The sequence below is a fragment of the Saimiri boliviensis genome, chromosome 7 (assembly GCF_048565385.1).
Source record: "Saimiri boliviensis isolate mSaiBol1 chromosome 7, mSaiBol1.pri, whole genome shotgun sequence".
Classification (NCBI taxonomy): Eukaryota; Metazoa; Chordata; class Mammalia; order Primates; family Cebidae; genus Saimiri; species Saimiri boliviensis.
In genome coordinates this window covers 99,882,319-99,891,863 of record NC_133455.1, presented here as the reverse complement: position 1 = coordinate 99,891,863, position 9,545 = coordinate 99,882,319, and the positions used below count along the sequence as shown (strand labels likewise).

General features: G+C 37.0%; 1 pseudogene; it reads right to left on the bottom strand.

Annotated features, from left to right (window-relative positions):
* Window positions 1-7,595: 7,595 nt before the first annotated feature.
* Window positions 7,596-8,069, bottom strand: LOC101028275 (midkine pseudogene; annotated as a pseudogene).
* Between the last annotated feature and the right edge of the window lie 1,476 nt (window positions 8,070-9,545).

Genomic DNA, 9,545 nt, shown 5'->3' with positions numbered 1-9,545 from the left:
GGAACATGTATTCCATGAACTTACCTAATGAGTGAATGAATGAAAAATATGCATAAAACTAAAAGTTCTAAAATTTGGAGTGCTATTTATTGCGGGTTTGTAGGATTGTTTGGTTAAGAAGTGTACGGCCTTAGATTGCCACATGCAAAGAATAAGGCAATACATAGGGACGAACGTGAGGTCATTTACACTGGTCATCAGGCATGGTCTTGTTGAGGAGGTCATATGTAGAATCAAATAAAAATGAGAGAAAAGATTTAACCATGGAAAATCTGAGAACAAAAAGAACAAGAGCAAGAACACACTCTGTAAAATAAAAATAAGTTTAGCTTCTTTAAGGAAAAGAATGAAGGTCAGTGTAGTAAGCCAGGAGTAGCTCAGGAAACTGACCACACAAATCCACTGAGCTTTGGCTTTGTTATCTGTAAACTAAAACTCTAACATCCAATTTATGAGGTTTTTATAAAGAAAAATTATGAGTTATAACGTGTAATATAGTATTTGGTACATGCTATGCATTCAATGATATGTAAGGGAGTGACAGTTTGATACATGTCATGAAAAGAGAAAGTTCCTCATTCGATGTAAGGAATTCAGAGATAGTAACTGAGCAGTCATAACGTAATTGCTGATGCAATGTGATGTGTCTCTGCTCTGAGAAAAAGACAGGAAACTGCAGTCTCCTACAACGTCCTCTAACAGGTGCATGGCACTAAGACTCATGTGCTCAAGGCTTCTTGCCTCTTAAACCATAATCGAGTAAATGAATATGTGTATACCCACAAATATATACACACATATATACATGCACATGTTTATATATTTATATATATATATATATATATATATATATGTTATATATAAATATATAGTTTAAATATATGGCCTAAACCACAGAAAATGATACCTAGAAATCGTATTTTTAAACATGTCAACATAGATCAAAATCGATTAACTTTATTTTGTAGTCATTTTTCCCTGCCTTTTTTTTTTTTTTTTTTTGAGATGGAGTTTAACTCTTGTTGCCCAGGTTGGAGTGCAGTGGCCTGATCTCAGCTCAGTGCAACCTCTGCCTCCCGGGTTCAAGCAATTCTCCTGTCTCAGCCTCCCGAGTAGCTGGGATTACAGGCTTGTGCCACCACACCTGGCTAATTTTTGTAATTTTTCAGTAGAGACAGGGTTTCACCATGTTGGCCAGGCTGGTCTCGAACTCCTGACCTCTGATGATTCGCTCGCCTCAGCCTCTCAAAGTGCTGGGATTACAGGCGTGAGCCACCGCGCCTGACCTTTCTCTGCTTTTTTATAAATGGGAACAGTCCATGTATTTTGTTGAAATCAGCACTGGGGTGTGTGGGAGGAGGCAGTCACTGCAAACAAAAGGCAGTCAATTTGCCAAGGACGTAGTTGTCCGTGGTCTCCTGGATAGCCACTGGGCCCGCTGCTACTCAAGGTCTTCAGCAAGAGTCTGAATTAAGGAACTTTTTCTTCATTTCTCTTCCCTCCTTTACATAATTCTATTTTTCTTAAGTGCCAGAAATCTCTTTCAGATTTGAGAAAGCAATCAATTTAAACTCACAATGAATAGTGGTTGCCCGGCACTGTCCTAGCTGATACCTGTTGTTAATCATTAACAACATGTAATTATTAACAGCATGCTATTTACTAATTATTAAGAGTATGCTATTTCACTTGTGAGACTGTCCTCTTAGGTACAGTAAACTCTATGCCCACGTACTAATTAATACTTGTTAAGCTGAAGAAACATATCTCTACATGTGAAATTCAGAGAAAAACAAAGCAAAATGTAGAGGGTCAAGATGCAGTGTGGGAGAGATTTGGGGATCAGGGGTTCTTCAGTGCCCCTTATTTATAAAAACATGGAAGCAAACTTCTTGTGGCCACCCCTGATTGGTTTAACTCTAAACAGAAAGAAATGCATAAAGAAATAGCTCTTGTGCCAATAAACCCTTTTCAATCTGTTTATAAAGCACAGATGTCAATAATATGTAACTTCATTTTAGGGAGACATTTTATGTGTCTTCTTTCATAAATGATATGTAAAAATTAAGGGAATTTCTTTTAGGGCAGAGATTATCATTCACATTTCATAGTTTGGCTGAGAAAACCGAGGCCGAGAGAAATTACGTGGGGGACAAAGTTGGCAGAAGCCATTTAGGGCACCAAAACTCAATGCAGCTCTCCTTCCTGTGTGACCTTATATGATGATTCCGGGATGAGGCGTCAGAAAGGAAATAAAGATGAAGTAATATGAGCTAGATACAAAGCGTGCAGAGAAGGCGGGGTGCACCGTGCTTATCAGACAGCTGCAGCAGCAGGATGCTTTGAGGTACATGTGAACAGGGACCACAGACTTCCGACCTAAGACAATTTCCGGAGACAACTTGCTCATCTTTTTTTTTTTTCCTTTCAATGGGTGAATTAGGTTTCTGAATGGCTTTAATCTTGTGAATCAAAACTTCAATTTAGAATACATCATCCTCTGTTAATACAAATTATGCTAATCGGTAACATTTATTTTTAAACTGCAGGTGCCTGTGTGTTTTCGAACTGTTTACTGTACAGGGTCAGTGAAGGTAACCATGAGTAAATGGAGGATTTCCAGTTTTAAACACTTTCCTATTTTCTCTCCTCTTCAAGTCTTTGAACTTTCTAATTTTCCTCTTCAGTGGAACATCTAAAACACAAGAATGAGCGTGGAAGATGTGAGCTGGCATTTTCTTCTTTTTGACTTGAGGTGGTGAAGGCAAAATATAGTGGTTGTGTACACATAAACTTGGACTCTGAAAAATTTGTTTCTGAAAGTAAAATATATAAAAGAATAAAAGAAGAGCTATACTAAAGATGAGATAGAACGCTTAATCACGTCTGAGTACTTTACCTAAATTAATTCCAGATTTATCCATATAAAACATTTTTGGAGATTACTCTCAAAGATAATGGCGTGAAAATGGCAAATATATGACATAGAATTTTGGGGTAGGCCAGGGCCTGGTCTACTACGTCGGTATAAAATGTATCCAGTTGTACTTGGATCTTGCTTGATAGATGCATTATGAATTTGAACAGAGCTGCTTATCCCACTTCCTGTGGATCTATGTGCACCTAACTTACCTAGTGCGAGAAACGCCTCCAGGTGGAAGACATTCTGGGACTTTTATCTTTCCTCTGGCCAATCAACCAATGTGAACTTCAAGTGTATTGAAATACTTCTGATGGATGGGATTGGACTTCACTGAAGCGAGATATTAGGAAAGGAAAATGGAAGGCTTAAAAGGGAATTCACAAGAAAGTATTGTGAGAGGTTGAAGCAGACATGAAAAATTACAATAGCATAATGTGAATAATTTTGGGCTGTCATATATTTGACAACATAAAGTAAAATAAACATATCCTAGACAAACGTCTCTTCCAAAACTGAAGCAAGACAAAAATAAAGAATTAAATATTCTATAACTATTAAGTTAATTGAATCCATAATTAAGTACACTCTTTTGGGGAAAGAATAAAACAAAACAGCTAAGCCTCCCAGCACTTTGGGAGGCTGAGGTGGGTGGATTACTAGGTCAGGAGTTCGAGACCAGCCTGGCCAAGAAGGTGTAACCCTGCCTCTACCAAAAATATAAAAATTAGCCAGGTGTAGTGGCAGGTGCCTGTAATCCCAGCTACTCAGAAGGCTAAGGGAGGAGAACTGCCTGAACCTGGGAGATGGTTGCAGTGAGTTGAGATCGCACCACTGCACTCTAGCCTATGCAACAAAGCAAGACTCAATCTCAAAAACAAAAAAACAAAAAATAAAAAAACAGAAACAACAAAATCCCTATGTTCAGATGGTTTTATGTTATAATATAACAAACATTATGAAAAAATAGCAAATTACAATTTATTTGAAAGTCTATAAGAAGATCAGATTAAGAAACCACTGCAATCAAAAGTTGACCAGTGGTTCTTACTTATAAGAATGGATGACAAAAACTTAAAATTAAATTTAGAAAATTGTACTCAGCAACATGCAAAAAACAATACACCACAGCAAAACTTGGTTTATTACAGGAGTCTAATGTTGATTTTTCAAAAATCAGTCAATACAACTTGTCACATTGACAAATTAAGAGAAAAATATATCTCAGAAGATAAATAATATTTGATAATTTTAACCATGAGTCAATAATAAAGGTCTATAGCACACTAAGAATCAATGAACTGCATTATTTAACAGGGTATAGATTATAGAAAATGGTATCCATAAATGATATTATACTTAATGGTGACCAATTGAGAATGTTTCCTGTGAAATCAGAAATGAGATTAGATGCCCCATTTTTAAGATAGTATTTCCCGATTTAACATGCAGTAAAGCTAAATAAATAAATAGAAAAATAAATATATAATGATTCTGGAGAAGAGTAAAATATGTTTTAATTAATATTTTTTTGAATTTTGAAATAATTACAGATTCACACAAAGTTCCCTTTAAGCTTTTAATTTAATTTTCTTTTTTTTGAGACTGAGCCTTGCTCTGTTGCCCAGGCTGGAGTGCAGTGGCACTATCTCTGAATCCCGGGTTCAAGCAATTCTCCTGCCTCAGTCTCCCGAGGAGCTAGGATTGCAGGCACCTGCCACTATGCCCAGCTAATTTTTGTATTTTTAGTGGAGATGATGTTTCATCATGTTGGCCAGGCTGGTCTTGAACTCCTGACCTCAACTGATCGGTCCAAAACCTCCCAAAGTGCTGGAATTACAGGTGTGAGCCACCAGGCTAGGCCCCCTTTAAGCTTTAATCACTTCTCTCATTAGTAACGTCTTACAAAATTAAGGTGCAATATCACAACCAGGATATTGACGCTGACACAGTTAAGATACAGAACAAATCCATCACCACATGAATGTTTTTGTTGTCCTTTAAAGCCAAACCCATTTCCCATTTCCCTTTCCAAGCCCTGGTTTATTAAGAAATTGCCCAACTCTGTTCCAGAGTGGCTATTCCTTTTTACATTACCATCAGCAATACATGAATGATTCAGTTTCTCCACATTTTTGCCAGCACTTGATGTTGTCACTTTATTTTAAAAATTTCAGCCATTCTGATAGGTGCGCAGTGATATCTCCTTGTGGTTTTCATTGGCATTTCCCTAATGGCTAATGATGTTGAATATCTTTTTGTGTGCTTAGTTGCTGCTTATATGTCCTCTCATGAACTATCTGCATCTTTTGCCTGTTCTCATTGATTTGTTTGTGGTTTTACTGTTGTTTTTGAAACAATCAATATGAAATATGAACCCATATTTTCAACTGTTGTTTCTCATACTGCTTGTGCCTGTGGATGTCATTGTTGACATATTTCTACATAAGATTCTTCCCTCAAACTAAAATAAAATAAACCTGAATTTTTTTATGCAATCAAATTATGCAGGACCACTAACACAAACTCTGTAATAGATTTTTAACTAATATCTAATAAAATCAAGACTATTTTTTAAACTCTAATGTATAAAGCTAATATATAACATATGAATCATTTTTAAAAGATTTCACATAAACACAATTAACTGATTAGAACAGAAGTGAACTATATTTAGAGGGAATTTTTAATTATGTGACATCAAAGCAGCTAATAATCTCTGCTATGGTCTCTGCTATTGTATTAAGACAAATACAATGAAGACAGTTAAACAGGAGAGGCAAAGACAATTAAATGTGAATTGCATTAGTGCAGGTGAACCCTTTTGTTCATGAGCTATATTCGCAAGATGAAATCTCTTCTGCAACTAAAAACCCAGTGATAAAGATATAGGGTGCTTTGTACTGCTTAAAAAAAAAGGATATTCACTTCTGTGGGTAAAATAACTGTCCAATACTAATAGAACAAGTACAGCAGGAGCTCTACTCTCGAGAATCGGCCTGTGTAGTTGTTTTTATCTGCATAAACTTATGGCACTGGGAAGTTTATTCTGGGTAATTCAACTATATTGAATTTTCCCCTATCTATAGTGAATAGTGCTTCAACTGTCTTAAACACTAATATGTCATTAATTAATCAGTAAGTTGGTACATTGCACAATTTTTTTTATTGCTTACAAGATTCTGAACAGTGTAGTGGATGCACTTTAGGGGGACAAAGAGAAATGTGTGACCTGGTTCTATTCCTCTAAGTCCTGATGACCTACATAGAATACAGGAATCAAAATAAGTAGGACAATGATAAAAATATATTATATTGTCATACTGGAGTGTATCCCAAATAAAAGGTTTAGGTTAAACATTCTATAGAAAGAAAATAAATTTGTTCAGGTTGCAGTGGCAGGAGACATTTCTCAAAAGAGTAGGAGGAAATGGGTAGAAACTGAAGGCAGAACTAAGTTAATAAATTATATCATTGCAGTATTCTAAATGTGAGATAATTAATTGAATATAAAGAAGAATGTATATGTCTAAAATACCAAAAAGAGCTAGTGAAATGATTTTGATAACAGAAAGTGTGAAGGTGATAAAAAGGAAATAGTTAAAGATGACTGAACTAGAGATTAAAAAAGGATTCTTACCTAGCCAATATTTTCATAGGTTGTATTAACCACAATGAATTTATGTTTTCCAGTTTTCCCAAATGCGATATGCAAATTATTCCCAAGCACAGATGCAACCACATCTTACTCATCCTTTAACAGAAATATCATTTATACACCTATTATTTTATTTTCCATGCCAACACCATATATTCTGTTCTGTTCAACTGTCAAATACTGCCCCATCTGTTGTACAAGTTAATTAAATTCTTATTTTTCTGTTAAAAGAAGTCTACTTATGTGCATCCTCACAACCTTCCTTAACTAACATTTTTTGGAAATCTTCTTTTAAAAATGATCAAGTGTTTGGCTGGTCTTATAAAACAAGTTTGACAGTGTTTCCATACCTACTATTTTTCTGAAAAAGTTTGTGTATGTTTGTTACTACTATAGTTTTGAATGTTTAAAAGAGTTGACTTGTGAAATCATCTGGGCCTAGAGGTTTTTTGTTGTTTATTCTGCTTTTTAAAAAAGTCTTTTTTTTTTTTAAATAGCAACTTCAGTTTTTTTTTAATAGATATGAGGCTATTTTCTGTTTCTCGTTGTGACAGTATTATTAAGTGGTAATTCCAAGTGTTTTGCTGTGTAAGTTGTTAAATTTGTTTATTTTCTGCTTTAGTTATCCTTTTAATGCCTACACAATAGGTAGTAACAGTTCCTCTTTCATTTCTGATAGTGAGAATTTGCAGTCTCTATTTCTTTTTCATTTTTTTTTTATATATTAAAAAAGAAAAGCTTTTATTGGGGGAAAAATTCAGTTTATTTAATGTATTTCTTAGTAATGGAATCGTGGGGAAGAACAAAGTGGGCTCTGGGACTCACATTGCTTTGGGGAAGGCTCAGGCTTCCCAGAATCCCTTGTCCCTCCTCACTTTGGGCACTTAGGGGTGGGGCTGGGGAGCGAAAGGGACAAGGCAGGGCATGATGGAGTAAAGCTGCCAAGCAGACAGAAGGCCCTGGCGGGTCATATCTCAGGCCACGGAGAGGGAGGGCGTGGGCCAGGCCCAGGTATCACCAGGGGCTCCTCGGCGTCCAGGCTTGGCCTCTAGTCCTATCCCTTCCCTTTCTTGGCTTTGGCTTTGGCTTTGGTTTTGGGGGTGCAGGGCTTGGTCACGCGGATGGTTTCCTGGCACTGGGCATTGTAGCGCACCTTCTTCAAGGCGCCCTGCCGGTGCCCCCATCACACGCACCCCAGTTCTCAAACTTGTACTTGCAATCCGCTCCAAACTCCTTCTTCCAGTTGCAGGGGATCCTGCACCGGATGCGCTGGGTCTGGGCCCCGCAGCTGCCCTCGCGGAAGCCCACGCCGCAACGCTTGCTGCTGGGGGTGCAGGGCCCCCAGGCCCACTCCTCCGCGCACTCTATCCCCGGGCCGTCCTTCTTCTCCTTGTCTTTCTTTTTGGCCACCGCTGAGGTGAGCGCCAGCAGAGCCAGGAGAGAGAGGAGGAAGAAGCCTCGGGGCTGCATCCTGGGGCGGCCGTGCGCTCGCTCGCTGCTTCGTTCCCTCCCGCGCCAGGCCTCTGCAGTCTCTATTTCTATCTCTTTCTTTTATTAGTCTAGCTAGGAATTGTCCAGGATTTTTAAAGAAATAGTCTTTTCATTTGTTACTTTTCTCTCTGCTTTCAGTTTTTTTCTTTTTTTGTGTTCTTTATTATTAGCTTCTTTCTACTTTCTTAGGATTAAATTCATATTTTTTTTTTTTTTAGTTTTTAAGGGTAACTTTAGGTTACTGATTATAGAGTTATTTTCTTTAATAATTATATGCAAAGCAGAGATTAGCCAACTATGGCCTGTGGGCCAAATTCCTCCTGTCACCTGGGTAAATGAAGTTTTACTGGAATACAGCCATGTCAACTTGTTTACATATTGTCTATTGCTGTTTGGGGGCTAGAAGACCAAACTGGAGTTTTGTGATAAAGGTTATATGTCCTGGATGACCTAAAATATTTACTCTCCCACTCTAACACACACACACACACACACACACACACACACACACACACACAAAGTGTGGATGGCTCATTTAAATCCAGAACATTCACTCCAAAAACTGTTTTAAACCTCTTCCCCCAATTTTGAGTGTTATGTTTTTATCATTGTTCAACTGAGAATATTTTCTAATTTCCTCATGATTTGACACATGCATCATCTAGAAAAGAGCTGTTTAATTTGCAAATATGTGTTTTCTCTATTTTGGTCAAAGAACACATTGAGATTTATGTATAGGTCAATATATGGTTTATCTTAAATGCATGTGCCATGTACAGTTGAAAAAAAATGCATTCTGAAGTTGTTGGGTGTATTGCTCTGTAAACATAAATTAGACCAAGGTGATCGATGGTGTTGTTCAAATCTTCTATGTCTTTACTGATAATTTGGTCTGGTTATTCTATCAATTATTCATAGAGGAATGTTAAAATACCATTTGGTTATAGAATGGACAATTTTTTTTCATTAAAATAGGTCAAAATTTCTTTAATGGATTTTGAGAATATGTTATTAAACATATTTATATTTAAAATGTTTGTGACTCTGATGCATTGCCCTTTTAGATTCTGCAATATGGTTCTGAATATATATTTAAAATATATTGATGTTTTTGTTTTAGTGCCCAATAACCCATTAGACTCAAACTAGAACTCTCTTAATTTCTGTGGATGGTGGTTGTGGTGGTTAATCTCATGTGTCAACTTGACTGGATCATAGGGTACCCAGATATTTGGCTATGCATTTATTCTGGGTGTGCCTGAGAGGGTGTTTCTAGATGAAATTAACCTGTAAATCTGGTCTAGGTAAAGTTGTTTGCCTCCCCAATGTGAATGAGCACTGTTTAATCTACTGAGGGCCTAAAAAGGAAAAAAAAAATTTATGAAAGGCAGAATTTGGGCCTTCCTGCCTGACCGATGAACTAGAATATTAATCTTCTCCTTCCCTTAGCTTCTCTGGTTCTTGGGCCTTCAGATT